Source organism: Pezoporus flaviventris, unplaced genomic scaffold (assembly GCF_033815535.1).
Source record: "Pezoporus flaviventris isolate CSIRO_AGI_PZ_B2104156 unplaced genomic scaffold, CSIRO_AGI_Pfla_v1 ptg000867l, whole genome shotgun sequence".
NCBI lineage: Eukaryota > Metazoa > Chordata > Aves > Psittaciformes > Psittacidae > Pezoporus > Pezoporus flaviventris.
The window spans coordinates 72164-86045 of record NW_026893412.1 but is presented as its reverse complement, the minus strand read 5'-3'; the positions used below and the strand labels follow the sequence as shown (position 1 = coordinate 86045).

The window sequence follows — 13882 nt, the reverse complement described above, 5'->3', positions numbered from 1 at the left end:
GGCACGTTCTGTGCCCCACAATGCAGGCCAAGGTGAACGCTATTGTGGACACCATGGAAGAAAAGGAAGTGCAGAGGCTATGGGGGGATCCAAATCCCACCGAGGAGTCCCTGGCACTGCAGATGCCGTGCCCTCCACCGCTGCTTGGTCCCTTAGACCCAAAGCTGTCAAAGGAGAGCAGAGCTGGGGAGCCCAGGGCCCCGGGCAATGCCAGTGCACTGGGACAGCACAAAGCAGGACAGCAGGAGCCACAGAGCCCCCGTGGATCTGAGGAGAAAACAGCCATGCAAGCACCAGAGGAGGATACACTGAGGAAGAGCCTCCTTCACCTGGGTAGGGGCTTGTCACCATGGGTCAAGGAGTGCCTGAGGCCTTTGGGTTTAGGCACGGCCCTCCCTGCCTGTCCCAGCCTGGATAATGGAGCAGCAGGACCAGAAGCAGGGCCAGCTTCCATGCTCCTGAAGAAAGGTGCTGCCTCTCAGATCAACATCCCCACAAAAGGCAGGGGCCATGCCCACAATGAGGACAGGAGCTGGTCCTGTGCCACAGCGCCTATCAGCAAGGCAACGCTGGAGCTGAACCAGAAGGTCCACAGCAAGCTCTGGATCCACATAGCAAGAAAATGCCTGGAGGTAAAACTCCAAACTCTCCCCAAGGCAGTGCAGAGGTCCATGGGCATGTTGCAATGCTCACTGCCCAGATGGAGGAAAGCTGGGGCTGGGCAGCTGCAGCCCCGCAAGAGCTCTGCCATTATGGCAAAAGCAAAGCAGCTCAGGCAGAAGGAATGGGTCCTGCAGCAGCAGGTTCAGGCATCCCTCACCTGCACTCTGGTCCCCATGACACCGTGCTCCTGCCTGTATTGTGTCTCCTCCTACGGCCCCGTTCCAGGGACGGAGAGCAGCCAGGCATTCCTGGAGGCCAGGACCCAGCCCAGCACATCCTGCAGCTCTGGGAAGGAGATGGCCACAGACACCAAGGATGCGCCAGGGCCAACCTGTGGGATGGTGAAGGACTCGCCAGGGCCAGCATCCACCCTTGGATCCCCAAGCCTTGTCCCAGCATTCCCTGCTATGGACACCTCCAGGAGCACAGAGAAGCAAAGGAGATGTCCTGATGGCCTCTCACAGGGAAGCCCGCCCAAGATGGCTCCAAGCTCCAACTCCTGCTGCCCAGAGGGGATCCCCAGCCAGCACAGCCCATCCTCGCAGCAGCACTGAGGTTCCCCTGTCACCAGGAACGTGAGCTCATGCCAACCATGACCAGCCCAGGACGCGCAGGACACTGCAGCAGCATCGACCAGCAATATCCTGCGTGCGGTGCTGGAGACGATTCGGCAGCAGGGAAGGAAGGTGTCCTCATCCCCGGAGAGCTCTCCCACTGAATGCAGCTGCCGTGGTGCGGAGAGGCAGGGCCAGGCTTCCCAGAGCTCCTGTTCTCCGTGAGCCCTCTGTTCTTGTAAATAAAGACGTTGATGGTTCTCCAAAGAGCCATGCAAGTGGACTAACCCCTGCTGGAGGGGCAGGGTGTGTTGGGGATGGGAAAGGGAAGGCGGGCTCAGGGGCACAGGGGAAGCTGTGCTGTCCCAGCAGGAGGACCTGGCCAAGAGGAGAAGCCTGGGCAAGGGGGTAGCTGCTCCTAGAGCTCCTGCTCAGCCCTGCCCTGGCCAGCCCCTTCTGCCATCCTGCAGGGCAGGTCCTTTGGCTCAACTTCACTTGTTCCCCAAGCCTTCCCTGAGAGCAGCTCCCTCCAGCCCCACCCCAGGCACCTTTGGGGACCACAGGGCCCTCGGAGTGCCTGCAGCTGCCTCTCAGGGGCAGCTCCACAGTGGTTTGCCCAGACACAAGCTCATTGACCAGACAAGATGATGCCAGTGTCCAGATGCAGGGCTGAGGTCCTCGATGCCTACAGCAGGTCTCTTGGGCCAGCTGTTGCAGTAATATTTCTATGCTGTGCCCCGCATCCTGAAGCTGTCCTGCTCCAACGCACACATCATGGAGCACTTCACCTGTGCAGCTGTGCTCATCACCTCAACCAAGCTCCTCATTCTCATCTACATCTGCATCACAGTTGCCATCCACAAGATCTAAGTCCAAAGGCAGGCAAAAGCCTTCTCCACTTCTGCTTCCCACCTGATTCCTGCTGCCATGTTTTATGGAACAGGCTTCTTCACGTACACACAGTTCACCGTTCTCTATGGAGCACAATAATTATTGCTTCATTTATGCTCTGGTGATTCCCGTGTTCAATCCTATGATGTACAGTCCGAGGAACAGGGAGAACTATCAGTTCCCTACTCTAAGTGGATGAGCAGGAGAGGGCCAGCATGGGAGGGATATCACAGTAATATTGGCCAACTTCATTAGAATCACAAAAGAGAGTGTAAAAATCAAAGATGCCATCAAGCAGTGACAGGCCGAGCGGAATGGCTTTATCTTGCCCGAGGGGAGACTGAGCTGAGCTCTTAGGCAGAAGCTCTTCCCTATGAGGGGGCTGAGGCACTGGCACAGGGTGCCCAGAGAAGCTGTGGCTGCCCCATCCCTGGCAGAGTTCAAGGCCAGGTTGGAACTGGATGAGCTTGAAGGTCGCTTCCAACTCAAACCAGTCCGGGATTCTACAAACTTCTTACAGGAAATTGAACACTAATACCCCGCCACTGACAACTGCCATCCTGAGCACAACCCCCATTGTGACAGCATTACCGGCTGCTACGCACACCTGGATGGCTATGCTGTATGTTAGGGATATGTTTTTTTATGGTTCTTCTAAGAGAAGAAGGCAAAACTGAGGTGTCTCAGGGGAGTCACACACAAGGAGACACTGAGCACAAGGACGGCCGTGCTCTTTGACCCATGATCTCCTTCCGGTTTCAAGACCCATATCTGCACAAGGATATTTAGGGCTCATGAAGCAGAAGCAGCAGGATGCCCATGGTGCTGGCTTAATGTGGCCTGTAACATCACTTGGCTGTTCTCTGCAGCAGGGTCTAACTTCACAGCAACACGTGCCACTGTTCCACAGCTCCCAATGTGTTTGTCACGGGCAGGGCACATGGGCAACAGCAGCTTTCTCCTGGGCCTCAGCATCCTGATCCTGGCTGCTGGGGCCATCCTGCTTGCCATCAGCCGTCACCAATGGGATCACTTGTGGCCATGGGGCCCACTTGGTTCCAGCACTGGTGGTGTCTGTCCCCAGAAAGGTGACTGTGCCACAATGATGTTCCCACAGGGTGATGGCCAGGGCAAGCAACAGCGCAGATGCAGGCGGTGATTTCGGGCAGCAGAGCCATGTAAGTCCCCGGCAGGTGCCCCAGGGGAGCCCAGCCCCATGTGGAGCAGGCTGGGTGTACGGTCCCAGGTCGGTTCCGGCCCCCCGACACTCAAGAACCCCTCCCTGCCTTGCAGGTAACGCTGTGTCCCCCCTGTGCGGGCCCTGGCGCTGCAGGCCCGGCTGCACCCACTGCATCAAGGCTGCGCAGGAGCTGCAGGAGCTGGTGCTGTCAGCGAGGGCTGGGAGAGGAGCTGCAGCCGCTCTGGATGCTGGCACGTGGCAGGCGCTATGGCAGGACCTGGAGGAGCTGGTGGAGCAGGGAGAGCTGAGCTGCTGCGGCTCCCCCAGTTACCCCGAGAGCATCAGTTCCAGCGAGAGCCTCACTCCCCCCGAGAGCCTGAGAGCAACGCTCCTGACTGAAGATGAAGGAGCCCCTATGGAGGTGAGGTCTGTTTGCTCCCTCGACCACACGTGTGCTGTTAGAGTCTCTTCAGCCCTGAAGATGCACGTGGCTCAGAAAGCCCTGGAGATATGGCTGGGGGCCCTGCCCGTGCTGGTGCAGCAGTCCCAGGAGCAAGCAGCACAGCAGCAGGGCTGCCTCCCTGTCCTGCCCAAGCTCATCCTGCCGGGACAGAGCCAGCCCTGGCTGCGGCACGTTCTGTGCCCTACAATGCAGGCCAAGGCGAACGCTATTGTGGATACCATTGAAGAAAAGGAAGTGCAGAGTCTATGGGGTGACCCAAACCCCACCGAGGAGTCCCTGGCACCGCAGATGCTGTGCCCTCCACCGCTGCTTGGTCCCCTGGACTCAAAGCTGCCAAAGGAGAGCAGAGCTGGGGAGCCCAGGGCCCCGGGCAATGCCAGTGCACTGGGACAGCACAAAGCAGGACAGCAGGAGCCACAGAGCCCCCGTGGATCTGAGGAGAAACCAGCCATCCAAGCACCAGAGGAGGATACACTGAGGAAGAGCCTCCTTCACCAGGGTAGGGGCTTGTCACCATGGGACAAGGAGTGCCTGAGTCCTTTTGGTTTAGGCACGGCCCCCCGTGCCTGTCCCAGCCTGGATAATGGAGCAGCAGGACCAGAAGCAGGACCAGCTTCCATGCCCCTGAAGAAAGATGCTGCCTCTCAGATCAACATCCCCACAAAAGGCAGGGGCCATGCCCAGAATGAGGACAGGAGCTGGTCCTGTGCCACAGCGCCTATCAGCAAGGCAACGCTGGAGCTGAACCAGAAGGTCCACAGCAAGCTCTGGATCCACATAGCAAGAAAATGCCTGGAGATAAAACTCCAAACTCTCCCCAAGGCAGTGCAGAGGTCCATGGGCATGTCGCAATGCTCACTGCCCAGACGGAGGAAGGCTGGGGCTGGGCAGCTGCAGCCCCGCAAGAGCTCTGCCATTATGGCAAAAGCAAAGCAGCTCAGGCAGAAGGAATGGGTCCTGCAGCAGCAGGTTCAGGCATCCCTCACCTGCACTCTGGTCCCCATGACACCGTGCTCCTGCCTGTATTGTGTCTCCTCCTACGGCCCCGTTCCAGGGACGGAGAGCAGCCAGGCATTCCTGGAGGCCAGGACCCTGCCCAGCACATCCTGCAGCTCTGGGAAGGAGATGGCCACAGACACCAAGGATGCGCCAGGGCCACCCTGTGGGATGGTGAAGGACTCGCCAGGGCCAGCATCCACCCTTGTGTCCCCAAGCCTTGTCCCAGCATTCCCTGCTATGGACACCTCCAGGAGCACAGAGAAGCAAAGGAGATATCCTGATGGCCTCTCACAGGGAAGCCTGCCCAAGATGGCTCCAAGCTCCAACTCCTGCTGCCCAGAGGGGATCCCCAGCCAGCACAGCCCATCCTCGCAGCAGCACTGAGGTTCCCCTGTCACCAGGAACGTGAGCTCATGCCAACCATGACCATCCCAGGACGCGCAGGACACTGCAGCAGCATCGACCAACAATATCCTGCGTGCCGTGCTGGAGAGGATTCGGCAGCGGGGAAGGAAGGTGTCCTCATCCCCGGAGAGCTCTACCACTGAATGCAGCTGCCGTGGTGCGGAGAGGTGGGGCCAGGCTTCCCAGAGCTCCTGTTCTCCGTGAGCCCTCTGTTCTTGTAAATAAAGATGTTGATGGTTCTCCAAAGAGCCATGCAAGTGGACTAACCCCTGCTGGAGGGGCAGGGTGTGTTGGGGATGGGAAAGGGAAGGCGGGCTCAGGGGCACAGGGGAAGCTGTGCTGTCCCAGCAGGAGGACCTGGCCAAGAGGAGAAGCCTGGGCAAGGGGGTAGCTGCTCCTAGAGCTCCTGCTCAGCCCTGCCCTGGCCAGCCCCTTCTGCCATCCTGCAGGGCAGGTCCTTTCGCTCAACTTCACTTGTTCCCCAAGCCTTCCCTGAGAGCAGCTCCCTCCAGCCCCACCCCAGGCACCTTTGGGGACCACAGGGCCCTCGGAGTGCCTGCAGCTGCCTCTCAGGGGCAGCTCCACAGTGGTTTGCCCAGACACAAGCTCATTGACCAGACAAGATGATGCCAGTGTCCAGATGCAGGGCTGAGGTCCTCGATGCCTACAGCAGGTCTCTTGGGCCAGCTGCTGCAGTAACATTTCTATGCTGTGCCCCACATCCCGAAGCTGTCCTGCTCCAACGCACACATCATGGAGCACTTCACCTGTGCAGCTGTGCTCATCACCTCAACCAAGCTCCTCATTCTCATCTACATCTGCATCACAGTTGCCATCCACAAGATCTAAGTCCAAAGGCAGGCAAAAGCCTTCTCCACTTCTGCTTCCCACCTGATTCCTGCTGCCATGTTTTATGGAACAGGCTTCTTCACGTACACACAGTTCACCGTTCACTATGGAGCACAATAATTATTGCTTCATTTATGCTCTGGTGATTCCTGTGTTCAATCCTATGATGTACAGTCTGAGGAACAGGGAGAACTATCAGTTCCCTCCTCTAAGTGGATGAGCAGGAGAGGGCCAGCATGGGAGGGATATCACAGTAATATTGGCCAACTTCATTAGAATCACAAAAGAGAGTGTAAAAATCAAAGATGACATCAAGCAGTGACAGGCCGAGCGGAATGGCTTTATCCTGCCCGAGGGGAGTCTGAGATGAGCTCTTAGGCAGAAGCTCTTCCCTGGGAGGGTGCTGAGGCGCTGGCACAGGGTGCCCAGAGAAGCTGTGGCTGCCCCATCCCTGGCAGTGTTCAAGGCCAGGTTGGACACAGGGGCTTGGAGCAAGCTGCTCTAGTGGAAGGTGTCCCTGCCCGTGGCAGGGGTTGGAACTGGATGATCTTAAGCTCCTTTCCAACAAAAACCAGTCTGTCACTCTGTTAAGCTTTAGGCCTCTGGTGTCAGGGTCCCTCAGGGGAGGAAGGAAACAGTGGTTAACAGGAGAGCAGAGCTGGGTACAGCCCTTCCCCTGCTCCCAGCCCTGCCGCTCACTCCTCAGCCGCACAAGCAGCACACGCCGGAACCACAAAGCAGCCCCCACCGCGAAGACACCCCCTCCGCGGACAGGACAAAGGAACCACCACAGTAGCTGGCCCCGTTACCAGCCCAGCCACCAGGGCCAGGCCGCAGCGAGGTAGCTGAGGCCCGGGACGGAGCTTACACACCGCTGGGGGGCCGAGCGGCGGCCGGGCCTCCAGGACTACCCCCGGCGGCCCGGTCTGGAGTTGGCGTTGCCGCCGCGCGGGCGACAGGGGGCGCTGCGGACGCTGACTCTCGCAACTGAGCCAATCGGAGCGCTTCCTGAGCAGGGCAGGGCGCCACTGCCGCGGAGCACGCTGGGAGTTGTAGTCCCGGCACCTGCCGCTTCTACACGGGTTAACGCTTCCATGGACGGTGCCTGCAGCCCTGCCCTGGGCAGCCCCTTCCAATGCCTGAGCACCCTCTGGGGCAGGAATTGTTCCTCAGCTCCATCTAAACCTGCCCTGGGGCAGCTTGAGGCCGTTTCCTCTTGTCCCATCCCCTGTTCCTTGGGAGCAGAGCCGAGCCCCTCCTGGCTCCATCCTCCTCTCAGGCACTTGGGGGCAGCCATCGGGTCCCCCCCGAGCCTTCTCTTCTCCACACTGAACCCCCCAGGTCCCTCAGTCGTTCCCCATCACACTTGGGCTCCAGGCCCTCCTTATCCCACAACTGCAGGTACAGTCAAAGAAGCAAAAGCTTTTCATTCAACCTCCCATTACAATGTCCATGCCTGATCTGAATGCTCCAGTCTTCCTCTCACCATAGGTGGCTGCTCCCTGGGTTTAGAGGAACTGTTCTGCATTCCAGCAGGGCACGGTAAGATAAAGATGAAGGTAAAGGAGTGTCCCAAGCTTCTGTCTTCTCCCACTTCACCAAGGTAGCTTGGCAATGGCTTGGGGCTCTAACACTGAGTAAGGACACAAGGAAAAAATCACAGCCAGAAGAATGAAGGAAGCAAACCACTGAAAACAATGCACAAAGAAAACGAGGAAGAGCATCTTGCATTTGTTGATCTTTCCTAAGGTTCACTGACTGCAGAGTTTCCTGCATGTAGGCTAAGAAACAACATAGCTTTGGCAAATTATCTTACTCACTCCGTGTGGGGCCTCTGTTCTCAGCTTGTACCTCGAATATATACCACATGAGTTAACTTTGCATGTCCCAGGCACGTATATATGTGTGGTTTGGGGCTGAGTCACCAGGATATTTAAGTAAGTTGCTAAGTATGTACAGTATTTGTTTGTAAGAGTTTGCCGATGGCACCGAGCTGTGTGGTTCGGTTGATACGCTGGAGGGAAGGAATGCCATCCAGAGGGACCTCGACACGCTTGTGAGGTGGGCTGATGTCAACCTCATGAAGTTTAACCATGCCAAGTGCAAGGTCCTGCACCTGGGTCGGAGCAATCCAGGCACAGCTACAGGTTGGGCAGAGAAGAGATTCAGAGCAGCCCTGTGGAGAAGGACTTGGGGGTGTTGGTCGATGAGAAAATGAACATGAGCCGGCTTCAGTGTGCACTCCCAGCCCAGAAAGCCAACCGTGTCCTGGGCTGCATCAAAGGGAGCATGACCAGCAGGTCGAAGGAGGTGATCCTGCCCCTCTACTCTGCTCTTGTGAGACCTCACCTGCAGTATTGTGTGCAGTTCTGGTGTCCTCAACATAAAAAGGACATGGAGCTGTTGGACCAAGTCCAGAGGAGGCCACGAGGATGATCAGGGGACTGGAGCACCTCCCGTATGAAGACAGGCTGAGAAAGTTGGGGCTGTTCAGCCTGGAGAAGAGAAGGCTGCATGGAGACCTCACAGCAGCCTTCCAGTATCTGAAGGGGGCCTATAGGGATGCTGGGGAGGGACTCTTCATTAGGGACTGTAGTGACAGGACAAGGGGTAATGGGTTAAAACTTAAACAGGGGAAGTTTAGGTTGGATATAAGGAAGAAGTTCTTTACTGAAAGGGTGCTGAGGGGCTGGCACAGGTTACCCAAGGAAGTGGTGAATGCTCCATCCCTGGCGGTGTTCAAGGCCAGGTTGGACAGAGCCTTGGGTGACATGGTTTAGCGTGAGGTGTTCCTGCCCATGTCAGGGGGGTTGGAACTGGATGATCTTAAGGTCCTTTCCAACCCAAACCATTCTATGATTCTATACTGTATCCAGACATCAATGCACTACAACAGTGTGTACGTGCTTTGTAACACTGTGACGCTGCTGATACCCTACCCATCAACACACCTTTTGTAACACAATTAAGCAGGAATAACCAATTAAGCTATGAGAAGGGAAATGAAGGCTTGTGGTATAAAGGCAGAAACAGATTATGGGAAAACATACACAAGTAGTAAAGTCTTTAAGGTAAAACACAGGAGGAGAAGCATGAAAGGTGTCTGAGGAGAGCAGAACAAGCAGGAAGGATTCGTGATGAAACATGAACAAGCCTGGTCCTAAAATGCAATAAATTAGGAGGACATGAGATTCCTTTCTGTATAGAGGGTATGGCGAAGCTGGCTGCTAAGTAAGCACAGTCTTTTCCACTGTACAAAAGGCTTTCATTTCCAAGTTCAATACATACGCTCACACCCGTATGTAGGAGTTTTCTAAATTGAACTTTTCTTTAGAGCATCTTGGTTGTTGTCTCAATAAGCATAAGCTATAAAAATAGAACTTTCTTCTGCATTTGGGATAGAGGAGATGGGTTGAGAGATTTGGGGTTTTTCAGCCTGGAGAAGGGAAGCCTCGGGGGAGAACTTAGAGCAGAGGAGAAAGAGATCCTTCTGTGATGGGAGCTGTCTGACTTTGCCTTCTGTTTTGTGATACTGGGAATCACCTTGTAAGTTGACTGTTTTTTTTCCCAGCAATTACCAAATGAATCTGGGAAGTAGATCAGATGCAGGTGTTCCTAACAAGTCACCTACATTTAGTCAGGCAGTTCCCATCACTTGTGTTGCATCAGAAACACACTATCTTTTTGCTTCTAAGAAAATCACTGTGAAAACACTCTTCTCCCTACTGTCCTCCTTAGAGCATCCTTCACCTCTTTGTTCCTGAAGCTATAAATGAGGGGGCTCAGCATGGGAAAAACAAGGGTATAAAATGCAGAGATCACTTTGTCTGTGTTCATCGAGTGGCTGGAGCTGGGCTGTAAGTACGTGAAGAGGAGGGAGCCATAGAATAACCCAACAGCCATCAGGTGGGAGGTGCAGGTGTAGAAGGCTTTGTGCCTCTTGTCTGCCACATGGATCCGGAGGATGGTGCTGAGGATGCAGGTGTAGGAGGCAGCAATGGCCAGGAAGGTGCTGGTTTGTATAAAGCCACAGAGAGTGAAGAGAAGAACCTCGTTGATGTGTGTGTTGGAGCAGGAGAACTCCAGCAGCGGGGGAATATCACAGAAGAAATGGTTGATGACATTGGAGCCGCAGAATGACAATGTGAAGGTGAAAGATGTGTGCACCAGGGAAGTCAGACCCCCGCTGAGATAAACCCCAGCTACCAGGGTGGTGCAGACCCTGCGAGACATGACAACAGTGTAGACAAGAGGATGACATACAGCCACATAGCGGTCATAGGCCATCGCAGCCAAAAGGAGGCACTCGGCGTCAGCAAAGGCAGCGAAGAAAAAATCTGTGTTGCACAGCCAGTGAAAGAAATGGTCTTCTGCTGTGCTAACAGACTCACCAGCATCTTGGAAGCAATGGCAGATGAACAGATAAGGTCTAAGAAAGACAAATTGCTTAGGAAATAGTACATGGGAGTATGAAGGCAGGCATTGAGCTGGAGAAGCACGATGAGGCCAGCATTCCCCACCGAAGTGGTGATGTAGATGAGTAGGAAGAGCCCAAACAAAGGTATCTCCACCTCCAGACGGTCGGTGAAACCCAAGAGAATGAACTCTGTCAGCGTGGTGCAGTTCTCTTCAGGCATCTCATGACCCTGCGTTTGGTTCGTCAGGGGATCAATCCTAGTGGGTAGAGCAATGCACAAACACATTGTATCTTTCAGAAGACAGAAAAGTAGGCACCTCGCCAAGTATCAGAGGGGGAAACCAATCACTTAGATAATGCCCATTGAAAAGAAACTTTAGGAGGACATTCAAAGTGAGCTTTACATCAAAAGAAAGCCATGAGTGTTGTTTTTAAGCATCTGAGCACAAATACTGTTAGATTTTCCAAGCATTTTCCCCCACTTTATTTTTCACGTAAAACCAACTGAATTTGATTCAGTCCTCTATCAAATTAATTTCGGGTCTTAATTTTACCTTTCCAGAAGTGCATCATGTAACTTAACTTTGCCAAAGTTAGCATCTGCTGATGCCAGTATAAGTTCGAGGCAGGGCAGATCTCTCTTGCTCACCTTTACATTTCCGGGAAATATAAGGATTGCAGAAGGACATTTGATAACGAAACCGCTAGCAGGTCAGTTAAATAGTCCTGTAAATATCAATGCTAAATGGATAAAAGCACAGCCAGACCAGAAATGTCTATGTTCCTTAACAATATATAATAATCTAAGCTGACTCATTCAGGATAGGATATTAATTGGTTACAGCAGAGCCTGGGGGTTCAGAAAGGAGGGTTGCACTGACCTCACCTGTATTTGGCTTTGTAAAGGTTGGTCTAAGTGCATCATCTTCAGTTCCATCTATAATCACTGCAGAGGGGTGAGTGGGATGCATCGTATCCTGGCTATGTGCTCATCTGTTGATAAGAAAGGACGCCTGCATGACCAGTATCAATTCACTGCCAAAAGTTTAGATGGTTAGTGAGATGAATCCCATTTTAGACTGTTTTCTTTGATCTTTTTTCAAGGTCCTTCATTCTTGATGCATCCTAGAATCTGAATCACTTTATGGATGTGACCGTTTACTCCAGATGACGTCTGGGGTGACTCTGGTACCGTGATTCCTAGACTAAGATGACAAGCTCTGCCAAAATTCAATTGTGTTTTAGTTTTAGTTGAGACCAGTTAAACAGTGACCTTGTAACATTACCACATTTTAACATTATCACCAGTAATTTGAGAGATTTCTAGTGAAAGTAAGAAAAAGAACCTTTCTGCCCCCAGAAATACTCCATAGTTAAGCACATGTAGCTGTTTCCTCCTATTTTCAGCTGTGGTTCATGTTCGGAAATCCAGGCAGAGAAAGCCTAGAAGCTGCTGAGTGGTCTTTGACGAGGACCTGCAAGAGGTATCAGATCAAAATTTAGGTGTAAAAATCAAAGATAAACCAAATTCCCCCCTTATTAAAGATATATACATATTTATTGTTTTCTTTTGTTATCTCATGGTGCTGCAAAGCTTTTCTGAATCAGAAATACATCCAAAGCAACTGACTTGGAACAATTCCTACACAACACCATGAATGCAAGGAAATTTTATTCATTAGGAAACTTACCTACTAGGGAAATATTTGGTTTATATTCCTGGATGAAGGAAATGTTTCTTTTGAGGAATGTCACGGATTTTATATCTTCCTTTTGGACACGGGAGACCGTAATGTTCTCTAGGGAAGAGTAGAGCAAACAATTAAAGTGCTGCTGGTGTTTGTCTCAGTGTGGAAATGTTCCAGTGAAACGATGTGCTGTAGAGGTGTTGTACACACTCTTGAAATGCTTCTAGTATTTCTTTTGACTGGAGTCCCACACAGAGTGGGGGACAGTCTTAAGCTTCAAAACAGCATTGAAATGAGAATGGCCATCTTGGCAAATGGAGTCCCAGACCGTGAGCTGGAGTCAAGTCACTGTGACCTTGAAGCAACAGCTTTCAGGGAAAAAGACTTTCAAATGCACCTCAAAATGATTGTGACAATTTAGAAAATGCAAATCCAGAGGCCATCAGAACTTCTGGTAACAGGATTGTGTTCATATCAAATTATGAACAATATCAACAATATCATATCAACAATTATATCAATAATGTAGGGACCTTAGCTATCATGCTAGCTAAGGTCCCTACATTATACAGAAATTACACACCGGGGGAAGATTTAGAGCAATTTAAGTTGTTACTTTACTACTTACATTAAGCAGTAGTTAATCTTATTCATTAATACAAATTTTGTTTAGCCACAACCCCCCCTGCCCGTCCCAGCCTGGATAATGGAGCAGCAGGACCAGAAGCAGGACCAGCTTCCATGCTACTGAAGAAAGGTGCTGCCTCTCAGATCAACATCCCCACAAAAGGCAGGGGCCATGCCCACAATGAGGACAGGAGCTGGTCCTGTGCCACAGCGCCTATCAGCAAGGCAAGGCTGGAGCTGAACCAGAAGGTCCACAGCAAGCTCTGGATCCACACAGCAAGAAAATGCCTGGAGATAAAACTCCAAACTCTCCCCAAGGCAGTGCAGAGGTCCATGGGCATGTCGCAATGCTCAGTGCCCAGATGGAGGAAGGCTGGGGCTGGGCAGCTGCAGCCCCGCAAGAGCTCTGCCATTATGGCAAAAGCAAAGCAGCTCAGGCAGAAGGAATGGGTCCTGCAGCAGCAGGTTCAGGCATCCCTCACCTGCACTCTGGTCCCCATGACACCGTGCTCCTGCCTGTATTGTGTCTCCTCCTACGGCCCCTTTCCAGGGACGGAGAGCAGCCAGGCATTCCTGGAGGCCAGGACCCTGCCCAGCACATCCTGCAGCTCTGGGAAGGAGATGGCCACAGACACCAAGGATGTGCCAGGGCCACCCTGTGGGATGGTGAAGGACTCGCCAGGGCCAGCATCCACCCTTGTGTCCCTAAGCCTTGTCCCAGCATTCCCTGCTATGGACACCAAGCCAGAGAAGGCACAGGGAGCACACATGTGTTCAGCCCATGAAGGCTTCATGGCACAAGCACGAGGAGCCCTACAGAGCCATTGTGGCTGCTGCAGGAAACAAGCTTGACCTGCTGATGGCAGCTTCCCAGGTGGGACAGCCCCTCTGGAGAGCACCATGAGCAGCACCAGCAGGGAAGGGAACACCGCATCCAAGTGTTGGGGGAGTGAACCAAGCCAGGACAGGCAGAAGTGGTGGTCATCGAGGAGGCAGAGCCTTGGCAGCGCCGAGAGCTCCTTAAGCTGTGGGACATGGTCCCAGGGCACCTCCTGGAGCACAGAGAGGCAAAGCAGATGGAGTCCTGATGGCCTCTCACAGGGAAGCCCACCTGAGATGGCTCCAAGCTCAAACTCCTGCTGCCCA

General features: G+C 53.3%; 1 long non-coding RNA gene and 1 pseudogene across 1 annotated transcript; both read right to left on the bottom strand.

Annotated features, from left to right (window-relative positions):
• Positions 1-9345: 9345 nt before the first annotated feature.
• Positions 9346-10641, bottom strand: LOC133264586 (olfactory receptor 5AS1-like; annotated as a pseudogene).
• Positions 10642-10846: 205 nt separating this feature from the next.
• LOC133264591 (uncharacterized) lies at positions 10847-12285 on the bottom strand. The gene is made up of 3 exons (XR_009741723.1): positions 12113-12285; positions 11803-11896; positions 10847-11414 (listed from the first exon to the last, which is right to left on the bottom strand). It is a non-coding gene; the product is annotated as an uncharacterized LOC133264591 (long non-coding RNA).
• Positions 12286-13882: the final 1597 nt, after the last annotated feature.